The sequence below is a fragment of the Delphinapterus leucas genome, chromosome 12 (genome assembly GCF_059928025.1).
Source record: "Delphinapterus leucas isolate spDelLeu-1000000601 "Yukka" chromosome 12, BTC_Dleu_Yukka2, whole genome shotgun sequence".
Lineage (NCBI taxonomy): Eukaryota > Metazoa > Chordata > Mammalia > Artiodactyla > Monodontidae > Delphinapterus > Delphinapterus leucas.
In genome coordinates, this window is record NC_143140.1 from 26242886 (window position 1) to 26269031 (window position 26146).

The window sequence follows — 26146 nt, forward strand, 5'->3', positions numbered from 1 at the left end:
GCCCATAACATAATAGAGTCTTGACTTGCTATGAAAAGGAGTTCTAGGCAGAGGAAGCCAAGATAGCAGAGACAGTGGAGAAGGGTCACTCTATACAGCTGTGTATAGAATGAATAGAGGCAGAAAATATGAAAATGGAGCAAGAAGTAGGGCTTTGGGGTTTATTCTGTAGGATCATTGCTCTTCGGTTTTATAGTGGAATCACTTGGGACTTTTAAAAAATGCCATCATCCCAATCCTGTTCACAACCAGTTCTCTCTGAATCTGTAGGAGTGATATTTTAAAAATATCTCACTAGGCAATGTTAACGTGCAACCACATGTAGAAGCCACAGCTATAGAAAGTTGAGATCTAGGAGCCTAATGAGATGAGATTTGTGTTTAGGAAGCTCCCTCTGACTGCAATGAGAAAAATGGGCTGGAAGACCGTGAGGCTGGGGGTAGAGAGGTCAGCTTGGAGGGACTGTTGTAAGAGATGGTGGGGTGTGAACAACACACAGTGATGGGAATGGATAAGGGACAATATGAGATGTGAATAAGGTAGGAGAGAAAGAACTTGATTCCTATTTTAATGTGGGGAATGAGAAAACCAAGAGATTTGTTTATTTTTGGCTTGAGTTAGTGAGTGGAGAGAAATTGAGTTTATTAATAACAAAAATGCAAGAGGAAGATAACATTTTAGGGCAGTGACAACAGGCTCAATTTTGGATTTCTTGGGCTTGAGTTTCTTGTGATGAAGTTCATGGGGCACTGGTATATAGGAGAGAAAGCTGAGCTAAAGGCAGAGAGTTTGGGGTCATCAGTATATGAATCATAGTTGAAGCCATGGGAGTGTGGAAATGGCCTGCAAGAGAGGAGGGCTAAAGACTGCCCCCTGGAACAATAAATGCATGAAGAAGACTGGGAAGACAAACCAGATAGACCAGGGGATGACAGTGACAAAGAAACCAAGAAAGGAATAAGTGGAGGCAAATGCCATGGAAAGATGAAGAAATACCAGCATTGACATGAGTCCATTGGATTTGTTAATCAAGAGGGGATTAGTGATCTTTGCTCCACGATTTTAGTGAAACCTAGTCTTCATTAAAAGACTAGGGGGGGGCTTCCCTGGTGGCGCAGTGGTTGAGAGTCCACCTGCCGATGCAGGGGACACGGGTTCGTGCCCCGGTCCGGGAAGATCCCACGTGCCGCGGAGCGGCTGGGCCCGTGAGCCATGGCCGCTGAGCCTGCGCGTCCGGAGCCTTTGCTCCGCAACGGGAGAGGCCACAACAGTGAGAGGCCTGCGTACCGCAAAAAAAAAAAAAAAAAAAAGACTAGGGGGGCCTAGTCTTAATTGCAAACTGATGAATTTGTGTTGTGTTGGAGTAGATTGAATGAGTGTAAAATATTCTTTGGTGGAGGAGCATGCAAAGTCAGAATGTGGGTAGACTGTTAGAAAAGTTGCAGCCAAAGTAAGAGCGGTCATGAAGATGTAATGAGAAGAAGGGAGTGAAAGGGGCAAAGGCATTGAAGGTTTTACTTGGAGACTGATATAATAAAGTTTAAGATTTCAGAGTGGGGTGAGGTCCAGGCAATGATCATATTTAAAAAAAAAATGTTTGGAATGAGCTGCTAAAACAGAGTGGAAGAGGTCAATGAATTTTGAAGCTAAGTTATTGAATTGATCAACCACACAGAGTCATTGTGATAAAAGGACAATCTGGGCTAGGGGCAGCAGAAGACTGAAAATCAGGTGCTAATGTCATCTATGGAGATACAGATAATATTAATGGTTAGGGGCGAGGTAGACGAGGGCCAAGGTTACTGTGTGGGCCTAACCCGACCAAAGATGAGGGCTGGAGGGGAGGTCCTGGAAGTCCAAGGTAATGTAATAGTGATCAGCCAGGTGCAGACATGGTGATGGGCTTTCAGGATGAAAACAAACAACAGCAACAAAAAGGCAGGCACAAATACATTCAGAGACTAGACTCTCATGTACCTGAGCAGCCTTGAGTTGCTACAGTGAGCAGGTGGAAAATGCAGGTGGAGAGCTGGAAAACGGTAAGGTTTTGCAGGGCCTTATAGGCTAAGCCAAGATTTTAGTTTTTCACCTGAGATCATGGGGGACCATTGCCTGGTTCAAGCAGGAAGGTGACATGGTCAGATCTGAGTTATAAAAAGCTCTTCTGGGGACCATGTGGAGGACGTATTGTTAGGAGTCAGGTTGTAGAGACCAGTTTAGGAACAAATTGTACAAATTCATTTAGAGTCTAGAATAAAACAGGGGTGGTGGAGCTGGGGAAGAGGCAACAGCCTTAGCAGCCAAAATGTAATTGACTTGGTTATGTGGAGAGAGAGGTCGAAGACAGAAGCCAAGCTTCCTCCTATGTCTGTCATCATCAACTCTGTTTACTTAGGTAAGAAATCTTACTCAGAGAACAGACAGACATGGAACTTAACACTTGAGTACCAAACTAGAATGTAGAAGGGCTCAAGGGTAAGCTGGGAGGAAGTGAGAGAGTGGCATGGACATGTATACACTACCAAATGTAAAATAGATAGCTAGTAGGAAGCAGCCACATAGCACAGGGAGATCAGCTGGGTGCTTTGTGACCACCTAGAGGGGTGGGATAGGGAGGGTGGGAGGGAGGGAGACGCGAGAAGAGATATGGGGATATATGTATATGTATAGCTGATTCACTTTGTTATAAAGCAGAAACTAACACACCATTGTAAAGCAATTATACTCCAATAAAGATGTTAAAAAAAAAAAGAAACATATGGAGAGAGGAGAAGAAAAGGGAGATGAAGAAGTCCTTGTTCTCAAGAAACACATGATGTATATAACTGTCTGGATTTGATGCCCTGTATTCTGATATATATAGTAAAATGTGACATTATTGTTAAAAGTCTCTGTCTTTCAGATATTCTTCAAATTTCATAAATCAGTTTAAAGTAAGTGCTTAGATAATCTTTGGCTGACAAATTTCAGTGATTAATTTATCCCTGCCATTATCACTTGCATTGCTGTTGTTTACTATGTAGTTAGTCAAATGGAAATATAATCATAAACAATAGGAAAAGCAGAATAAAATGTTATATAGAGTTTCTTTTTAAGGGCTTAACTTACACTGAGGAAACCAGAAAGTTGAGTGTGATCTATTGGTATTGTTAATAATCCTGATTCTGTCCCTACTTGAGGAAATAAAACATAGAGTATCTGATTGACTTCATGAAAGATTAAGCACAACCCAAGCATTGACCAGGACATTGATCAGGCTTGAAGGGAATTTATTCAGCTGTGTAAAAGAATAAAGGAGATAGGAAATATGTAAAATTAATGATTTTTTATGTAGGCTTCCTTAGAAATACAGAAATCTATTACTGAAAAAAATATGATTACGACTTGCAAATTCTTTACAGGAGGAAAGCAATTTGAAACAGAGTCCTTCTTTTAGGACTGCAGATATTCCAACTCAGAAACAAAACTGAAACTTTAGCAAAATATTATTTGTTTGAGGAAATTTTCTCCCTTCTTCACTAGAGCCCTTTCCACACATTAAAACTATGAAGGATCATTTCTAATAATCTGGGAAACTTACATAGTATTCTGTTGTTTTTGTTTTTTGTTTTTTTTTGCGGTACGCGGCCCTCTCACTGTTGCGGCCTCTACCGTTGCGGAGCAACAGGCTCCGGATGCGCAGGCTCAGCGGCCATGGCTCACGGGCACAGCCACTCCGCGGCATGTGGGATCTTCCCGGACCGGGGCACGAACCCGTGTCCCCTGCATGGGCAGGCGGACTCTCAACCACTGCGCCACCAGGGAAGCCGAGTTACATAGTATTCTTACATCTTTTTTACAGTATGGACTCATGGTACTTTAGATGCCTCGTGAAGTGATGTGTTCCTGTATTGGAGATGTTCCTAAAAAGGCCAGAGCTCCAGGTAGCACAAGCATCATATGGGAGGCTCTCAAGCTGGGCTGCAAATTAGGGCAGAAGGATCTTCAAGGTAATTTTTATCATTAAAAAACTTATTATGTCATACTTTATAATTTCTCAGTATTTTTGATCCAGCATGTACCTCATAATATTTTTGAAAACAGAAAGCAATCAGATTTAGTAACTATAACATGGATGAAGCTATCAAACACTGTTTAGTGAAAGAAGCCAGACAAAAAGGAATGAATACTGTATGATTCCATTTATATGAAGCCCAAACTGGGCAAAACTAATCTAAATTGTTAGCAGTTGGAAAGTGGTTGCTTGAAGTGGAAATTTACTGGAATGGGCCACATGGGAATGTTTTATAGGGTACTGGGAATGTTCTATAACTTGTTTTGGGTGGTGGTTACACAGGTGGATACAATTGTCTTCAAACTGGAAACAAATTCCCTACATTTTATTGTACGTAAATTATGCCTAATTCTAAAAAATAAGTGCTCAGAGACTCACCTTAGGGTGAGAGACACACACAGACTGAAAGTAAGGAGATGGAAAAAGATATTTCAGGCAAATGTAAATGATGAGAAAGTGGGGGTAGCAATACTCATATGAGAAAAAGTAGACTTTGAAACAGAGGCCATAAAGAAAGACAAAGAAGAGCATTATATAATGATAAAGGGATCAATAGAAGAAGAGGATATTACACTCATTAACATATACACACCCAATGTTGGAGCACCTAAATATATCAAGCAAATACTAACAGACATAAAAGGAGAAATTGATAATAATACAATAGTAGTAGGAGACTTTAACACCCCACTGACATCAATGGACAGACTATCTAGATAGAAAATCAGTAAGGCAACAGAGGTCCTAAATAACACAGTAAACCAGTTTGACTAAATTGATATCTACAGGACACTATATCCAAAAAAAAACCCAGAACGCACATTCTTTTCAAAGGCACATGGAACATTCTCTAGGTTAAACCACATACTAGGTCACAAACCAAGCCTCAACAAATTTAAGAGGATAGAAATTATTTTGTGCATCTCTTCTGACCATAACAGTATGAAACTAGAAATCAACTACAAAAAGAAAAATGGGGGAAAAAAGAACATATGGAGACTAAACAACATGCTACTAAGAAAAACCAATGGGTCACTGATGCAATCAAAGAAGAAATCAAAAAATACCTTAAGACAACTTCACAGATGTCTATGGGAGGCAGCAAAAGCAGTTCTAAGAGAGAAGTTCATAGCAATACAGGCCTTCCTCAAGAAATAAAAATAATTTGAAATAAACAACCTAACCTACCACCTAAAAGAATTAGAAAATGAAGAACAAAGCCCAAAGTCAACAGAAGGAAGGAAATAATAAAGGTAAGAAAGGAAATAATTTAATAGAGATAAAAAACAATAGAAAAGATCATGAAATCAAGACGTGTTTTTTTGAAAAGATAAACAAAATTGGCAGACCTCCAGCCAGGCTCACCAAGAAGAAAAGAGAGAGGACCCAAATAAACAAACTAAGAAATCAAAGAGGAGAAATAATAACCAATACCATATAAATACAAAAAATTATAAGAGAATATTATGAACAGTTATATGCCAACAGACTGGACAACCTGGAAGAAAGGGACAAGTTTCTAAAAACATACAGTGAGAGGCCTGCGTACTGCAAAAAAAAAAAAAAAAAAAAAAAACTCTCTGCAAACAGAAGTCCAGGGCCAGATGGCGTCACTGGGGAATTCTGTCTAACGTGTAAAGAAGAAATTATACCTTGCTTCTCAAACTACTCCAAAAATTTGAAGAGGAGAGACCACTCCAAAATTCATTCTATGAGGTCACCATCACCCTGATACCAAAACCAGACAAAGACACTACAAAAAAAGAAAATTACAAGCCTATATCTTTGGTGAATATAGATGCAAAAGTCCTCAACAAAATATTAACAAACTGAATCCAACAATATATAAAAAGGATCATACACCATGATCAAGTTGGATTTATTCCAGGGTCACAATGATGATTCAACATATGCAAATCAACGTGACACACCACATTAACAAAAGGAAAGACAAAAACCACGTGATCATCTCAATAGATGCAGAAAAAGCATTTGACAAAATTCAACACCCATTCATGATAAAATACTCCCACCAAAGTGGGTATAGAGGGAATATATCTCAACATAATAAAAGCTGTGTACAACAAACCCACAGCCAACATAATACTCAACAGTGAAAAGCTTCCTTCTAAATTCAGGAACAAGACAAGTATGCCCACTCTCACCACTTCTAATCATTGGAAGTCTTAGCCACAGCAATCAGACAATAAAAAGAAATAAAAGGTATCCAAATTGGAAGGCAAGTGGTAAAACTCTCACTATTTACAGATGACATGATACTCTATAAAGAGAATGCTAAAGTCTCCACACAAAAACTATTAGAACTAATGAATTCAATAAAGTTGCAGGATACAAGATTAATGTACAGAAATCTGTTGCTTTTCTTTAATAATGAACTATCAGAAAGGGAAATTAAGAGAGCAATCCTGAGAAAAAAGAAAGCAGAGGTATAACCCTCCCAGACCTCAGATTATACACATAGCTACAGTAATCAAAACAGCATGGTATTGGCACAAAAACAGACATATAGATCAGGGGAACAGAAGAGAGAGTTCAGAAATGAACCCATGCACCTATGGTGGGAGGTAAGACTATACAATAGAGAAAACACAGTCTCTTCAAGAAATGGTGTTGGGAAAGCTGGGCAGCTACATGTAAAAATAAATAAATAAAATTAGAACCTTTCGTCACACCATGTACAAAATAAACTCAAAATGGATTAAAGACCTAAATGTAAGACATGACACCATGAAACTCCTAGATGAGAACATAGGCAAAATGTTCTTGGACATAAATCATAGCAATATTATCTTAGATCAGTCTCCCAAGACAAAAGAAATAAAAGCAAAAATAAACAAATGAGACAATCAAACTTAAAAGCTTTTGCACAGCAAAGGAAACCACCAATAAAATGAAAAGACATTATACAGAATAGGAGAAAGTATTTGAAAAAAATACAAATAACAAGGGGGTAATATCCAAAATATAAAAACAGCTCATACAAATCAATGTCAAAAAAACAAACAACCTGATCATAAAATGGGCAGAAAACCTAAATGACATTTCTCCAAAGAAGACATACAGATGACCAACAGGCACATGAAAAGATGCTCAACACTGCTAATTATTAGAGAAATGCAAATCAAAACCACAATGAGGTATCACGTCACACCTGTCAGAATGGCTGTCTACAAAAATTCTACAAATAATAAATGCTGGAGAGGGTGTGGAGAAAAGGGAACCCTTGTACACTGCCACTGAGAATGAAAACTGGTACAGCTGCTATGGAAAACAGTATGGAGGTTCCTTAAAAAACTAAAAATAGAGCTACAATATGATCCAGCAATTCCACTCCGGGGTATATATCTGGAAAAAAACGAAAACTCTTAATTTGAAAAGATACATGCACCCCAGTGTTCATAGCAGCACTATTTATAGTATCAAAGACACGGAGGCAACCCAAGTGCCCATGAACAGATGAATGGATAGAGAAGATGTGGTATATGTATATACAATGGAATATTACTCAGCCAGAAAAAAGAATGAAATTTGCCATTTGCAGCAACATGGATGGACTCAGAGAACATTATGCTTAGTGAAATAATTCAGACAGAGAAAGACAAATACTATGTGATATCACTTATAATTATACAAATGAATGTATATAAAAAACAGAAACAGACTGACAGACATAGAAAACAAACTTACGGTTGCCAAGGTGGAAAGGGAGAGTGAGAGGGACAAATTAGTAGTATGGAATTGACAGATACAAACTATTATACATAAAATAGATAAGCAATAAAGATTTACTGTATAGCACAGGAAATTATACTCAGTATCTTATAATAACCTATAATGGAATATAATATGCAAAAAAAAAAGCTGAATCACTATGTCATACAGCTGAAACTAACACAATATTGTAAATCAACTATACTTCAAATTAAAAAAAATGTGCTCATAAAAAATCATCAATCTTAAAACATCTTTAAAATATTTTATCTCATGTTAACATACAGCATAGGATCAAAGCAGGTTAAACATAACACATAAATGCCTATTTTCTAAAATTCTAAGAAGTTATTTGCTAAAATTATTTTTTTTCTTATATCCAAAATCCAGGAACATATAACTGCTGACTGCCCACTGATATAAATACAAAAAAATTAAGAAAGGGTTTATTTTTTGGTATCTAGCTTTGTATCAGCTTGCGTACTCAGGAGATATTTTTTATGCTGTGAGAATCACCTATTTTTACTTTGAAGGAATCTGTCTTGTCAGTTTGCAAATCCTAAGCGTGAACATAAGCAAAATACTGGTTCCTCCCTGATAGGCCCAGTGTCAATCCAGGGCAGAGAGTTTCTTTGTTACAGGTATTTTTGTAACAAGAAAAGAGTAACAGCCAAAGAGGAATAGGCCTTGAGGTAATGGGACAGAGTTTTTCAGGCGCTTCCTAATCCAGAATGTATTCTAATTCCATCCAGAATCAGAGAGGTACAGGAAACTCCTCCTGGCACAGTGCAGATGAAAGATCATTTCACAGAGCACAGGGGAGAGGGTGATGGGATGCTCATAACGCCTGCACTGGATCCATTGCCTGTACTCAGTGATAGCAGCTGGGCCCCAAAATAAAAATGACAAAACTGCAGAGCAGAACCCTGTGTATTTGTGGTAGAAGGCCTATTCTTTAAACCCTGAACATGAAGAAATTGCAGTCCAAGAGACTTTCTGTATAATCAGAAACAATTCTGCTACCAGATGGAACACAGAATGGACCAGAGTGGGATACACAGGTGCACAGCACATATAGAAGACCCAAAGGTGGGACAATCGAAGAATGCAAAGGTATAAATTAGGGCAGACAGGAAATTTGCTTCTAAGAACTTTACCCTAGGTTTTCATAGACCAATTGGTCACTAACACCAGACTAACACCATAGTTTACACCTGAAGATTATTTGTTACTATACATAATTTATTCCATAGATGGAACATCATTCTCTTGCTTAATTATTTTCTTATCCTTGTAATATGCCTTGAACTAATATAACCACTATAGCAACAATCAGGAAGATGACCTGCTTTGATAGTACTTTGCATTTACTATTTTGGAGCCCCGAGTCAGAATCCCTTAAATGAGAATATAGGACGAAATCAGACCATGTGAGGCTCTGTTAGTAGCAGTATGTTTGTTCAATATGTTTTTGACTTTCTGAGCAGAGGCATAAGGATACTGAAAGGTAAGTTCCTAAACATTTCCACCAGCAGATTTTTGACCATTTTTATATTCTTACCTTTGTCAGTAAAGTAAACATACTTCATAAATGCATGATTGTCATTTTCCTAACACCTAATGTTGTTTTGCTAAATATACATCTATAAATGACTGTTTATATTAGCCCTTAAGTATATGTAAAGACTCATACAGGACTACCTGTCTTTCCAAGTAGAGGCTAACAGTCTTGAATTAAATCAGGACAGTGTAAACAGGATGGCATATAAAGTGTGAGCCAATATACGGAGGACAAAATATGTATGAAGGATAACTGATTAATAAAACATGGCTGGCCTTGATTTCGTTTATAAGAAACTTAAGACATTTATCAACATCTGTCTGAACCCAGCTCCAGTCTCTTGGACTCTGTTGTGGATAAGCTGATTAATAAAAGATGATGCCTTAGGAAGGAAGCTTAGATCTTTGTAAGCAATGACAAAGGAAAAGGCAAGGCTGAATCTACATATGAAAGGAAATTGTGAAAGTAAACTAGTTTACCACTAAATGCCTGGCTGCCACTTCCCTATAACATTTCATTTCCCTCATATTGTCTCAAGTCTGGAGAAATAGGAAGGAATTTCAAAAATTAAGTGTGGAATTAATTTACAAGACAGATTATGGGTTTTTTGTGCTTTTTTTTTTTTTTTTTTTTAACTCTGAAATATAATCTGGTTCCCTTGTGGCTTCCCCCTCTTGGTGTTCTTAACTTTGCAGCTTTCCATGTTTGTTTTTCATTTGTATACTTGATCTTTTAGGCTTTCCTTTCCTCTTGGCTAGAATAAAGCACCAGGACTGAACAAGTGCCTCCCTTTACCAGCTGGCAGACTGTTGCCCAATAAATGTTGCCCTTAGGAAACCATCAGCCCTGTGTTCCATCTTCCAGCTAGCCATTCCTCGAATCATCTCCTATCCAGCACATTTAATTCACATCTGGTCACTTTGGGATTTCTTCATTTAACATCCATGACCCCGGACTTGGAGGTCAAACAGAATAGTAAATGCAGTAGTGCCTGGAAATAAACATCTCTGCCAAAACATCGCATTATCTCCTAAATGTCCAGGAAAAATCACTACATAACACAGAGGAGGAAGGGGTCTAAAATTTTAGAAGAAGGTACCGTGGGTTACAGAGGGAATTAGAATCATCACATTTTTTAATGCTCTCTATGAAAATAAATGCCTTCCTCAATACTTAAGGAAGCACAAAAAGTAAAGTTACATGATCAGCACATTTCATTAATAATGGTCAAACAATAAACTTGAGAAAATTATAAACTCTTTTGATCTCACGTCGTTACAGGACATCAAAGCACTGGTTGCTCTGACAGCAGACTTCAATGTCTGAAACTCAGTTTTATGGCTGTGTCTAGAGTCTAGGTTAGATATTCAGAGTCCAAACAGATAATCTGAAGACGAAAAGTGGAGGAGATGGGGGTTAATGCTGAGGGTGGGTCCACTGAAGACTTGGTGGTCATACATCACCTGGGCCATTTATATTCACCTACCTAACTGGATAGTCCCACAATTACAACTCTTCTTTGCGCTGTATAAAATTACTTGGGTCAAAGTAACTGTATATCAGTAAAAACAGAAGCAAAGGACTGGAAGAACACAAAGAAAAATATTCTGATCTACTCTTAGAAACAGAGGTCTGAGAACATCTTGATGTTCTGCTGATCAGGTTGTAGGACTTATCTCCCAACACCAAAGACTCTAATTTATATATACAACTTTCACTTATATATAAATTTAAAAGACATGAAGAAGAAGCAGCCAAAAATCTCACCAGGGGGATTATAGGAATCACTGTTGCAAAACTGATTTATAAATCAATCTAAGGAGTCAAACAACCCCAGCGCAAGAGGAGGGCCGGAAGCCTGGCTGCCAGTGTCCGCTGTGGGGAGGTTTTGCTATTTTTGATATCCTTATTCCCTGGTTAACTGCAAGTTGTCCAAGAATTCTTTTTCTAAGACTGTTTTTGTAATCTAAAACAGTCCTTCACACAAATCAGTAACTTGCCATGCCAATCCTGAGAACATGATAAATGTTAAACAATTAAAACTAAATAAATGATTTGTTTAGCCATTTGAGTATGTGTGTATATGCATGTGTATGCACTTGTATATGTGTATACAGTCCATATGTATATATGTGCATGTATATATACTCATATATTTGAGAAACTACAATGATAGTTCATATGTATGTTACCTGAAATTAACAGCATTCAGTGACAGTTGTGAAGGAGCCTGTATACTTTTGCTTTTTCTTTTGGAGGGGTGTGTGTGTGTTCTTGTTTGAGCAGTTGCTGACAGGAGCTGGGGACCTGAGACTGATAAAGCTGCAGGAGGGCTGTGCAGGCATAACCTTTACTTCAAGCAGGAAAACCACCATAAAAAAAAAGAAATTGGGCTGGGCTGGGCAAAGCTGGAAGCAGGACTGTCCGGGAATGTCAGACATGTGGTATTATTTAAGGCTGAATCCCCCAGGGCTGGGAACGGTACTGCTGTTGGGATATTGTGCTCTGCAGCGATCGCCCTGGTGGGGAATGGGGTCGGAGCTGAGACCGCACTCTTGTGGGTGAGAGGTCAGATTTCCCCTGAAGGGAGGGGTGTTTGCGCTCCCAGGCATCGTGGGAAGAGTCGGATCCTGGGTCGGGAAATAGGGACTCAGAAAAGTCTTAAACAGCATATTCCTTGCAGACCGAGATGGGTCCCCTCTGTGTCTGTCAGTGTTGTTCATGCTGGATCAGAAGCAATAGTGAACGTTCTGTGATTCTGACGGATGCTCAATTCCAGGGCTCCTGCCCACAAACTGCACACGGTGAACACCTAAGTCACTTGCTGCTTTGCTTATTCCTGAAGGTCTGTGAGAGGCCCTGCAGCATGTCTGGCTTCCTCAAGGTATCTAGGGCATAGTGGGTGGACACGCATTAACTTGGGTTGACTTGGGTTCAAGTTCTCCAGAAACCACTTATTTGCATTTCTTCACCAAACCACTACTGTGCCCTCCATCTATTCATTGGTAAAAGGGAAAAAATAATAACTTGTCTTTTCTATTTTCCAAGGATCTGATGAGGATGAAATAAAAGAAAGAATGTGAAAGTGATCCATAAACCATTATTTATTCCCATACACTCCTGCCTCAGGCCCTTTGCACTAGTGGTTTCTCTGCCTGAAATCCTCTTATATCCTAATGGTTGTACCCTTACTTTCTTCAAGTGTCTGCCAACTGTCATTTCATCAGAGAGCACTTCTCTGGCTGCTTTGTATAAAATAGTGATCTTCCTGACTCCACTGCTTTTGACACTTGTCCTAACCCTGCTTTATTTTTCTCCAGAGCCCTTGCCACCATCTGACATATATTTTTGTATATTCTTCAATTGACTCCATAAAGAGGAGGATTTTGGGCTGTTTATTCACTGCTATCTCCCTAAGGTCTACAACAGTGCCTGACACATAGTAAGCACTTAATAAATATTGTTGAATGAATGAATGAAATGATTCATTGCAAGATATTATTAGAGTTGCCCAAGTCTCCACAATATAAATATACCCCAAAGTTACAGAGGAATCATTTCCCATCATTCTTGTCCAAATGCTGTTGCATTGTACAAACTACTGAGAGGCCTGGGATGAAACTCAAAATTGTCTCCAAGCTCTTAGATATTTTTCCTGGCCTGGCTCATTTTGAAGTATGACTGTGAAAGCCTCAAATTTATGTGTGGCTTTTTCCTCTTTTTTTTTGCGGTACGTGGGCCTCTCACTGTTGTGGCCTCTCCCGTTGCGGAGCACAGGCTCTGGACGCGCAGGCTCAGTGGCCATGGCTCACGGGCACAGCCGCTCCATGGCACGTGGGATCTTCCCGGACCAGGGCACGAACCCGTATCCCCTGCATCGGCAGGCAGACTCTCAACCACTGCGCCACCAGGGAAGCCCCATAACTTACTTTTTATTTGCATGTATTGTTTGTTGTCTGACTCCCTCCTGCTAGAACAATAGCTCCATGAGAGTAGAGATTGCTTTTTTTTTTTTTTTTTCTCATTTCTGCACTCCAAGGATCAAGGGCAGGACTAGGCCCAGAGAAAGTGGTCAATAAATAGTGTTGAAGAAACAAATTGACTTTAAAGATGAGTGAGGTGATTTGCATATTGCTGGCTTTCCTTGTCCTGACTAGTAATTGTAGGCTTTCTGAAATCCTAATTCTTTGTAAAATGTATGGCATCTAATTTGCTTCTCTTTCCTTCACAGAAACATGATGCTACTGAATAATACTTCAATTCCAGGAGCATGAACTGAAAACCTCCTAGGAATCAGGCAGTCCTACATAGTCCCTGACTTTAAGAACACAGACAGAAACGTAAGCAAATAAATTATAATTCAGTATCATAACAACAATAGTGGAAGCATACTCAAAGTAAAGAGACAGCCCGGGGGAAGAGATCTGGAATCTTCACGTGGGATGGGAGAAGGTTTTCAAGGAAGCCTTCCCAGAAGAGGTGCTATTAAAGCGGAACAGGGGTTTCTCAAGATGAATCAGACTTGGAAATAGACAAGCAAAGTAAGGAAAGTCATTCCAGGCAGAGGGAACAGCATGAATGAAGCCATCAAGCAGTGTGGTACCTATGGGGATCTATAAGTTCAGTATTGCTGTTCCACAAAATGCAAGGTAATTGGTTCCTTTTGGGAAAATAACAATAACGATAGCCTATACACAGGGTGCTTTCCACATGCCAGGCAGTGTTCTAAGTCTTTATACATTAGCACGTTCAATCTTCCCAGCAACCCTGGAACATAGGCACTATTATTATTCCTATTTTGTAGATGGAAAAACTGAGGCACAGAGAGATTACTATATAAGATGATAATACTGCACAGGTTCTAAGGAAATAGTATATATTTTTTCTTTCTATTAAATCATTTTTTTTTTGAATTTTATTTTTTTTTATACAGCAGGTTCTTATTAGTTATCCATTTTATACATATTAGTGTATATATGTCAATCCCAATCTCCCCATTTTTTGTTTTCTTAAAGCAACTATTTTAAAAAGTCTGGTCTAGCTGTCCAGGACTGATATACTCAGAGGAGAGCAAGAAAGAGTAATTGGTGATTAAAGGAAGAGAGAGGTTTTTTTAAAAAAAATCTTTGAAAATAGTGTCACTTAAAGTAAAACAATTGTGGTAGTGGTGTTGTCTTAGTTCCTTAAGGATTTTTAGTGCACATAAATAGAAAGGATAAATAATTCTTATGTGATTAGTAAGCAAAAAAGAGTATGAAAAGCAGAAATAAGTATGTATGCTTTTTAATACTTTACAGAAATATTAAAACTTTATAAAGGCCCACTGGATATTTATTTTCCCTCCTCCAGTAACAGTCTTAAATAAATATAATTACTTTTGGACAATAAAGTGCTTCAAAGTCGTATACTGAAAACCAATAAAAAATACCAGTCACTTGGAAGAGGTCCTGTTTGGAGGCTGACCTGGCCCTTACACAGCAGAGTCAGAAGGTGAAAGGTTAAAAGTGCATACTTGATCTTAGACTGAACATAAAGTGTAAACTCCGGGTTTGTTTTTTTTTAAGCCAAAAGTAGTTTTATTTCCTTCTCTCTTTTTTTTTTTAAAGTTAATTAGCCACCAGTGTGGACAGTCTTAAGGATCTAAGTCAATTAGGACACTTCGTACATAACTTTTCCAAGCTGAAGCCGCATGCCCTTTGCATTTATAGCTGATGTACTCTGGATAAAATCTCTTTGCAAGGAACAATAAAAGGCTGAATGATGGAGACCATGAGCTTAGGGTTGATGTCATAAAAGAAGTTCTCAGTATTTTGGCACTTCCCTTCTGATGTGAAGTGTGTTATTCTCATTTGGCAGGCGGTGGCCAAGTGGAATAAGAAAGCGCGTGCTAAGCCACCGCAGCTCTAAAGTGACAGCAAAAGGCATCTGCTGCATTTCCCATTTGGATTCTGCAGCCCCTTTGATTCACACCCAGTTTTTTCAGATTAGATCTCTGCCATTTTACTTATATATGTCACTACCACATTCAATTCACACATTATAACCTGCCACACAGCGTAGCTTTTCTTATCCTTATAGATGCAAATGACAGTATTTGACTGTTTTATCTTTAGAATTATTTAGTATCTCCCAACAATCAGGATCATTTCTTTTCTTATACTTTGTTGAAGTATGATTGACATGAAAAGTTGTACAAATGAACTTACTTACAAAACAGAAATAGAGCCATAGATGTACAAAATAAACTTATGGTTACCAAGAGGGAAGTGGGGGGGAGGGATAAATTGGGAGATTGGGATTGACATATATACACTACTGTATATAAAATAGATAACTAATAAGAACCTACTGTATAGCAGGGTGAACTCTACTCAGTACTCTGTAATGACCTATATGGGAAAAGAATCTAAAAAAGAGTAGGTATATGTTTATGTATAACTGATTCACTTAGCTGTGAATCAGTTGTGTGTTAACAAAATCAGCTGTTGTGTTAGCAGAAACTAACACAACACTGTAAATCAACTATACTCCAATAAAAATTAATTTAAAAAATAAATAAAATGACCTATGTGGTGTTCTACCTCTCCAAAAAAACAGTTATACATACTTAATGTGTACAACCTGATGAGTTTGGAAATAAGTATACACCCATGAAACCAGCACCACAATCTATGCTATACATGTCACCTCCAAAAGTTTACTCCCGTCCTCTTTATTATTATTATTATTTAGTGATAAGACAATTAACGTAAGATCTACTCTCTTAGCAAATTTTCAAGTATACAATATGGTGTTGTTATACCATATTGTATATGTATACGTATACACTCTATGCTGTGCAGTAGATCTCTAGGACCTTATTCATCTTGTATAACTGAAACTTGCTGCTTTTTGACTAATACCTCCTCTCTCCGCTCTCCCAACCCCTGGTAACCACAGGATCTTTTCATAATGAGCGCTTGCTGCTCTATTTTTAATACTACCAACATTTCCATTTAAAGGAGGAGACAAGCTTCTCTTATAGCACAGAGTCCTACATTTCTAAGTTTAATTTATATTTACGAATATAGATTTACATATACATGTGTATTTTGAGAGCTATTTCAGAGGAAGAGTTGACAAGTCTTAATGACTAATTGGGAGGTGAGGGAAAAGGGAGAATTCGAAAACAGTCCTGAGGTTTCTGGCTTGAGCAAATCTGTGAATGGTGATGCCTTTCAAAGCCCAAATGGACCGGGGCCCATTTGAATACACTGGGCTTGAGGGTCTGTGGGATGTCCAGGTGGAAAGGGCCAGTGGGTGGTTGGATGTTTGGCTTTGAAGCTCAGGATGGGTTTGGGCTGAAGATAAGGCGCAGGGGTCGTCAGCATCAAGGAGGCAATGGAAGACAAAGATGTAGGTGAGCTCATCAATCAGAACAAGTAGAATTTGAAGAGAAGACAACATCCTAAGGAGGCCCAATGTTTGAGGAGCTCTAGTGGAAGAGAAGTCACAGATGGACTGAGAAGGAACATCCAGAGGGGACAAGAGGAAAATAAGGAGAGTACAGGGCCCTAGAAGCAAAAGAAAGGCCACAGGTCAAGGAGCCAAGGGGGCTCAACAGCCACGGGGTCACAAAAGATCATAACTGCAAAGTCACCTTTGGATTTAGCAATGATGACATCAGCGACCTTGATAGGATCACTTGCAGTTGATAAGTTGGGGATCATCCCATTATAATAATAGAAACAATCATCTTAAATTGATGACATGGATCTTTAGAAATTTGCAAAGAACATTTACACGCCTCATTTCATGCTCATAATACTCTTGTTAATTAGATGACTGCTTCCATTACATAAATGAGAGAATTAGAAAGTCAAGTAATTATATAATAATAAAACAATAATAATTAAAATGGTCTTTCTAAAACATTTACTGTGTGCAAAACATTGTGCTAAACATTTACTTTGCATAAAAAGATTGCAATGTAGATTTTATTAACTCAATTTAAGGAAGGTCCAGAGAAGTGTGGTAACTTTTCCAGGCTCACACAGCTAGGAAATGGCAGAATGGGGCTTTGAACTCAGATCTGTGGGGTGCTGAAGTACAAATTCTTTCCACTATTAAAGACTGCCTCACCAGATGTTCAGGTTTTCAGGCAAATATCACTTTAAAATTTTTTCTTGAGGGCTCCCCTGGTGGTGCAGTGGTTGAGAGTCCGCCTGCCGATGCAGGGGACATGGGTTCGTGCCCCGGTCTGGGAAGATCCCACATGACGCGGAGTGGCTGGGCCCGTGAGCCATGGCTGCTGAGCCTGCACATCTGGAGCCTGTGCTCCGCAACGGGAGAGGCCACAACAGTGAGAGGCCCGCATACCGCAAAAAAAAAGAAAAAAATTTTCTTGAACATCGATACGTATTCTTGAAAACACTGACAGAAATCCAACTTTGCAAACTGAATTATTTCCCTTCTTGTTTATGTAATAATTTAAAAGATGTGTCTTCCATGGGAGGGAAATTCACTTTAAACATAGTATTTGGCTGCACAGAAATCATACATTGAAGGTAAAATGTTAACCTCTGTAATAAAATATTAACCACAGGATTCCATAATGCAAATGCTATACAGAAGACAGTGCTGGATTCCACAAGTAGAGAGGAGCCCCTTGAGGTAAGGAAGGAAAGAATGCTGCCCTGTTGGAGAAAATTCTGAGGGAAAATTTGCTTCCAAGGTGGTAGCTCAGACAAACCTTCTGTATCTTTTTCTTCCACTTGACAAATATCTGACATTTTTTGTTTTAGTAGTGAAGCTGCAAGTGCCTAGCATTCAATTTCTACCACATTAATGATAAAACATGAACTATATTTTAGATTTTAGAAACAAATATATATATTGTATATATATGATTTTTTCTTCTAATAAGCTAATCAGTTGGTGAGAAATTAAAGCTAAGTTTGGACCTATGTGGTGTGTGTATGTGATTCATTCCATAATTCTTCAACTTTTCTGTATGTTTTTAAAATTTTCCTAATAGAATGTTATTAAAAAAAAATTAAAAGGAAGAAAAGAAAAAACACCAAAGCACCAGGAATGTAATAAGCTGTAGGTCCAGGAAAGAAAGTTTACTCTATGAATATAACTGAGTTGTCTCTCCAAAGTACTCAATTGTCTTCATTTCAGCAATATTGAGTTATTTTATGAGAAAGTTTAGATCCAGATAGAACTAAAATAAAGCTGATTTCTGTCAACTAATTTGTCTCCATAACAAAGTTACCAAAGCTTTCACATTTCTCTCGTTTTATTTCCATTTCCAGGAAATCATGAAAAGTATGGCACTGGTTCATAGAAGTTTTAGAATATAAATTGAATTTATAGTTAGTAAATGAGTTATGATATAAGCTAATTTTAAAGCAAACTGACTTTATAATTTTATTTTTAATCAGGAAGTACGGTAATCTTATGACCTAAAGTTTGGAGAAAAGAGAAAAAAATAAAATCCTCCTCCTTAAATACAATGGTTATAATTTTTATATATTTTTTCTGGTCCTTTATTTCCTAAAGATGCTTTTAAATAGTTGCAAACATACAGGTTTAGACCCTGCTTTTTTCACTTAGTGTTATATATTAAGTGTTTTTCTATGTCAACATATTTAACATATTAAAGGTTGCATAACCCTTTACTATTATAAACAGTGCTGTGATGAATCTTCAACTGTATGGCTTGTTTTACATTTTGGATTAGATTGCTGGAAGTGGAATTACTGGGTCAAAGAGCAAGAAATTTTAATAGCTCTGTATATTAATAAATTGCTTTCCAAAAGTGTTGTACTAATTTATATTGTAAATGTAATGTAGAAAGTCATCTTTGCCAGCAGTGAGTATTATAACTCCTCAAAGTTTGCAAAGGACTGGCCCTTATTGTTTGCATTTGTATTTCTATAAAATATTTTAAAGCAGACTCCTTCTGCCTACCATGTGAGTTGACAAGCAGGAAGTATGACAGTCAGTGGATTTCATGATCCTTCTGGTTATAATTAAGTGTTTCCCTATTGCCCACCACAGCAAATTCAAATTCCGAGCTCTTGTCTTCAAAGTCCTGGACCCATTCTCCGCCTCCTGTCCTGTCTTGACAGCTCCCTCCCAATGTGTCTCAAAGTTCGCTGAGAATGATCACCTGGGCTGCTTGGTAAACACACACATGAAGGCTCTGAGCCCCACTGGATGCCCCTGAGGGTGGGGAGCCCGTATATTACCCTCTGCATTTGTTTCTTCGTGAATCTCCTTGGCTTCCTTTCTTTTATAGATTTTTATGCCAGGAATAGTCAGATTAAATTCAAAACTCATTTAGGAGACTATTTTCCCCAGGAAGTCTGCATAGATTAGGCAAGAAACGAATTCAATATTAGTACTAAAGTGATGAAATACAGCTAAAAGTGAATGATGATGGTCTTTGCCATCTGAAAACATACTTCGTTCTTAACTATGGAAGAAATAGAGCTATTCCAGTGGGGGACCCAGGTGGCTGGATGGTCCTGCTCTAAGCAGATTGACTCACCCCTAGAGGGAGAAACAGAAAAGTCCATGTGAAGAGAGGGTTAGATATGCTGGAGACCACTGGTGAAGGCGGGGTGGGCTGGAGTGTGAGGGTCAACCTTTGAGAAAGTCAAGGCAGCTTGAATGGGAAAGTAGGGACTTACCAGGTCTAGGAGGGTCCCCAGTTCTTCAGATCAACGTAGGGAAATATTTTCTTCATTTCTGTTGTTATGACTATTTCAGTCTCAGGCTGATGAAGCCAAGAAAAAGACCTGTCATGTAGCATAATAACTACAATATTCACGATGTCACAGATAATATTTTTAAGTACGCATAGTGTGCCTGGCATGGTGCTAAGTTCTTTTCGTATGATACCCTCGTGCCACCACCTCGCACATGAAGTAGGCCCTGATATGATCCTTGCCGGGTTACAGAATAATAAATGATCCTGAAGTCACCTTGCAAACATCCAAACATCTTGGTCCTTTCGTTGGCTGTTTTCTTATATGGGATTGTAAATTCCCCAAGGTTGTCAACCATGTCTTCTATGGTTGACATCGATAGACGTGTCTTCCATGTCTTCAAGTACTCACAGGAGGCAGGGCTGGAGACACAGCCCAATCAGGTAGCTGCTCGACATATGAACTGAACTATAATGAAAGAAAAAGAATGCTTAAAAGATCTCTTGGGATTTTCTATTAAAAGATTTTTCTTAACAAATTACAAAATAGGTTTCTTCAAAAACCACCATAATTATCTGGGCCGTCTTCCTGCCCCCTCCTCCCACCCCTTGCCCAGCAAACCCTTGGAAGTTCCTTTTCCTTTTGGGTCCAGGTTAAAACCGAGCAATTCAAATTATCAACCACTAGGCTTTTATTTTTCCAGACAATTGGCAAAGGCCTCAGAGTCAGTAAACAATATTGTTTCTATTCCCTTGAAGTAAGCACATATTTTAAAATGCAAACTTGGATGCATTTTACATAGGTCAAATCTTGGTCAAAATGATTGAATGGCTTGATTCCCACCTCTCATGTTGATGAGTGGAGGCCCATCATTGAGCTAAAACATCACACATGCTCAGGTCTTAGAAGGCCCCCAGGAGGCCCAAGTCGGTGTCGGCACAACACATTTTTTCAGCTTGAATTACGTGTTTGGGCTTAGATCCGTATTTCCTATTAAAGCTACTGGAGGAGAGCAAATGAGTAAGAACTCTGACAAACCCACTTCGCCCCAGCTGGGTGCTGGCAGCCCTTCTCCAGCTCCCAAAGACAAGGAATGGCTCTCTCCATCTCCCACCCTCCAAGGCAGAACAGCGCTCTGTGCCTGCTGTTCAAAGCCTCCATTTCGCAGGTCCAAAATCAGGCTATGGAATAAAACTAGGAAGGTTTTCATGGCTCTGCTGTGGATGTCAGAAACTTGGGTAAAAGACTAAGAAAGCCCACACTACATCCATTCCTAAAGGCTTGAAGGCATCACCCACGTGAAAGGCAGCCAAGGAGACCCTGTCCAGGGTTTGAGGCTGATTCTCTTCCTTCTCACTGGACTGGGATGCCGAATGAAGGCTTAAAACGCAAAGGAGCCTGGGTTTCCTTCCGTGGACCACAAAAAAGACCTGTGCCTTAAAAGAAAAACGTAAATGAAGCAAGAGGAAGTTTTAGCCCAGCAAGATGATGTAAAGGCTCCCTTTTCCAGCTCCCAGGAAACCCTGTAAAGGTATGAGAGAGGCTCCCTCCTGTGCATTTCTTAAAAGTTGTTGTTCTCCCAGATTCTCCCTCTTAGAGCTTGAAACTGAAATGTCTTCCGCCGATGATGACATAACATTGAGCTTCTATTTCTAAAGAAATCCAAAGTGAGCTTGTTACGAATCAGGGTATGCTGCTTAGGTAACGCTGCTGACATTTCCTGCCAAGTCTACCTTAAACCGTATTTTAAGGGCAATTGATTCTAAGGGCATTGATAATGATAAAGAAAAAAAGAAAAAGCTATTTTTTAATTGAAGAAGAGGTCCATTATTTTGGGAGCTAGTCAAGTTCTTGGAAGACTTACACCTACACACCTAGGAGCGGCTCTGACTCCTTCTACTTGGCTCTCTCCTTGTTCCTCCTGGCTCCTTAACAATCTTTATCCACTCCCAGTTTGCGGTTGTTTTATCCCCAGCTAAGAAACAATGCACTTCCATATGCCACACTCCCCAACCCCAGCTCTGACCTTAGAAATGACCCAAAGTTGATCCTGATACTCCACATACAACCGATGAGAGAAAGTGGCTTTCTAGAGATTGGAATATCCATAGTAGAATGAGACAACAGTGCCAGAAAAGTTGAATCCTATGTACAAATCTGTAGCACCACGCTGGCCATGCAGTGTGTCAAGGGCACCTGTCAGCAACTGCTAGAAATGCTTTTCAAGCCTCCTATAAATTTCAATAAGAGAAAAATAAACTGACAAACTCCAAACATTAATTTTAATTTAAAAATTTGTTTCTACTTCACTGTTTGGCTCTGTTTTATTTCGTTGAATTTTGGTGTGGAAAGGACGCTAAGAGGACAACTGATGTCCTCTTCCACTTTGTGAACAAGGAAACCAAGCCACCAAGCACTGTCCTATGGTGGCCACAGAACTTATTCATGTCAGAGTTACAACTTGAAGGCCCAATGCTTTGCTAATTTCTATTTTTTACTTTTTAAACAACACCAGAATAGGAGTAAAAGCTCTCTTTTACTCCCATTACAAAACATATGTTTAATTTTTAAGATAAATTTATATTTCTGAGTTTGTATTTCTAAGCCCCCTTTTTCCCCCAGATATCTTTTTTCTTCAACATTTTTCTCTGTTTCCTAATACTCTTGGTATCTTCAGCCTTTTAATTTTTCTGATTTTTCCCCCTGCATTTGATCTTTAATCCCCTTGGTTCTCTCTCTCTCTCTCTGTCTCTCTCTCTCTCTCTCATCTACTTCTATAATCCATTTGTGTGCATCACTTTCCTTCCTCAACATTTTCTTATATCTCATTCGTATTTTCTCTTTATTCTTTTTAAACTTCTTTCCGGAACCTCTACCTCTCCCCCTGTATTCCTTTTCATCTTGTTTCCATCTGTATTCCTTCCTTCTTGAATGCTGTTCTATTAGACCATTTTTAACCCTTTCTTCATTTTTTATCTCCTCCTTTTTTGTCCTGTTTCAACATGACCTCTGTTTCACTGCCCTTTCCACACAGCAATGAAGGATATGTGACTGAGTGTGAGTGCGTGCGCGCGTGCACACATGCATTTAGAATTACTTGGGGTAGGGGTGGAGAAAAGGGGAGAAGAGATTGAGGGAGACACCAAAGAATGTGTTCATAGAAGGAGAAATGCTTTGCTTATTCTCTCCCTGGGGACGTTAATCAGAGAGTTTCGTTTCTAATGCCCGTTTAATAAATACAAGTTATGTACATATGTTTCCTATATAAAAGTATCCTGAATCAGTACTGTATGTGTGAAATGTTTCAATTTTCCTAAAATATTCTAAAACTTATTCCAGATCCATTGTACAAATAGCTAAGGAGGAACGGGATTGCTTTCTGAGTTTCATTTGGACCTATTTCAAGTGTAATAAACACATGTTAAGATTATGTTTTGAACATCACAGAAATGTTTATCAACTATTTTGAGGCAACTATAAAATTACCATGGTAGCATTGAGTAAAGTTACTTGCTACTTTCTACACAAGAAAAATCTAGATATTTAAGCACAGTATTACTTAAAGAATTAATTTTTTCTGAGCTCTAGACTTTTGAGTGAATTTGGTTAATGTATATTATTTAAGAGTACTGCTTTTTAACAAAAGACGTTTGTTTTATTAGTCAGAGTACAGTAATAAACATGACTGTGTGTGCGCCTTAAGGATTGATGTCTTAAATATTTATAAAGGTTTATCCTGTCTATACCATTAGGCACAAAGTGTTTTCCTTTGTTCCATAATCACAGTTCCTTACCCAGCTCCATGACTGAGTAATTCAGAGTTGGAAATGAGCCCATGTATAACTGCATACGTCTAAGAACCAAATCTTAACAATGACTGAGGACAATCATGGCACAAAAAGAACTTAAATCAGAAATAATTCAGATAACTCCCATTCATTTCTTAAGTCTGAAAATTATAAAGCATCCTTAAATACTAATGAATGAAAAAATAAATACATGAACAATAGTAATTACCTTTTAATTACAAGACCTCTGCTTAAAATCTTGTAAAAGGATCTTTCCTCACAGACTGCTTTTCGGTCATCTTATATTGGTGAGTTTGCCTGGTGTTCTCCCAGATGACCTGGGTTCAACATCTGCTCCGAGGAAAGATTCTCCTGGCTCAGTAATTAAAATGCAATGATCTTATTACAGTTGGAAAAATGATTTATTCATCTTTGTTATACATTGATTTTTGGCATGGCAGAAAATAGGGGAGAGATATTATATGTAATTCCATGGGGCCAGAGATGGGTCTAATATTACCTAATACCTTCAGAACTGACCAGATCAAATTAGACAGTAATCCAGAGTTAGAGAGGCTGACTCACACTTTGAAGAGACGGAACACCGCAGAGGCCATTGAGCATTTGATGAATCAGTGGGATCAGATGGCTTGAAGGAGGGACACTGTTACATAGACCTGGAGAGCAAGAATAAAATATATGAATGGTGGGGGAGAAATCCACAGAAACTGACAAAGAAGAAAGATGATCAATGAAATGACACATATGCAAAAAGAACAGAACTGACCTGAAATGCAAAAATAGAATGACCATGTGAGGTAACTATTCTTTCTCTTCTTAGACACAACTGTCTAAGGAGAGACACTATTGTTAAATCATAGTTTGGAAAACTAAACAGTCTGATTTTCTCCTGGCAGAAAGAATATGGGAACGCCGTGCTGCATTTAATTCACCATTACTCTTTCTTAACGAATAAATTTGCTTCTCAATTCCCCACTTTCTTCTAATGCCAAATTCTAAATTAATGCATTTAACTGCCACCCCATCTTAACCTTTTACCTGTATGTAATCAGGTGTATTTATTTTCTAAAATGATTCAGTATTTCTGACCATGGTCTGAATGTCTATCTTAGTGTTAACAGTACAGAAAATAACATGGCAACAGATTAACAATGTTTTTAATACAAGGGCCAATAATACATATAAGAAAAGATGACATTAAAAAATCAGCAATAACTGGGTAGACTGTTCACTTTCATTAAAATGCCTTGAGTCTGTCTGAAAAAAATCAGCTATAATAAATACTCATTAGGTAAATGGAAAGGTCTGTCTCTATAAAATGTTGTGACTCATCATTCTGTTAATCCTAGTTATTGATAATTTTTCTGTTTAAAATAAAATCACATAGAATAAGTCACTAAATTTTCTCTTTTTGAGAATTATTTTGCATATCCTAGGTTTTTTGCTTTTCATACAAATTTTAGAAATAACATCAGTTTCTATAAGAACTCCTGCTGGGGCTTTTTATTGGAAGTATCACCAATTTAAGTGATAGTTTTACAATAATGAACATTCTGACCCACCAGTATGGTGCAGGTCTTGGGCATATTTTGTTAAATATATCCCTAAGTATTTAATATTGTCGATGCTGTTATAATTGGTATTTTGTAAATCTCAATTTTCAATTATTTATTGCTAATACATACAAATACAATTGATTGTGTATGTTGACCTCTTATCCTGTGGCTTTGATAAACTCATTTAATTCTAGAATATTTATGGATTCCTAAGCATTTTCTGTATGGACCATTATGTCATCTGCAAATAAAGATAGTTTTATGTTCTTTCCCAAAATAAAGGAGAAAAGTTGACACTGATCATTTTAAAAAATTGATTGGAGAATGACATTCTTGACAGACACAGTGTTTACATGTTTAAAAAACAACTCTGTTTATAATGGGACATTTTTGGAGAATAGTGACTGGAAGAAAAACTATCCATCTTTGTTTAACAATGAAGTTTTAAATTTTTTCCTGTGGAATGGTTTTGTGTCTTAGAAAACCACAATGGCTCCTGCTGCTAACAAACATGAGGAGAAGAGTGTGTTAAGAAAAAAATAAAAAGAGGTCCACTTGTTCTTGGAGATTTATAAATCATGAAAACAAGGTCATAACAATTAAGGAAAATATAAGAGGGGAAAAGTCAAGACACAGAAAGAATGAAAAAGAATGTGAGGAATTGCCTTTGGAAATCAGTATATCAATAACATTATGTGAAAGAATTTCTTGGTTCTTTCCAGAAATACAGGTCTTAT

At 38.1% G+C, this 26146-nt stretch overlaps 1 protein-coding gene across 5 annotated transcripts in view; it reads right to left on the bottom strand.

Annotated features, from left to right (window-relative positions):
• Positions 1–2627: 2627 nt before the first annotated feature.
• Positions 2628–26146, bottom strand: part of LOC111163420 (uncharacterized) — a 423524-nt gene continuing 400005 nt past the window's right edge. For 4 of the 5 annotated variants that reach the window (XR_016395145.1, XR_016395143.1, XR_016395142.1 and 1 more), the window contains one exon: positions 2628–24509. The gene's annotated coding sequence lies outside the window, so the exon portion shown is untranslated. The remainder of the gene's footprint in view (positions 24510–26146) is intronic. The other variant, XR_016395144.1, reaches the window with a different exon arrangement.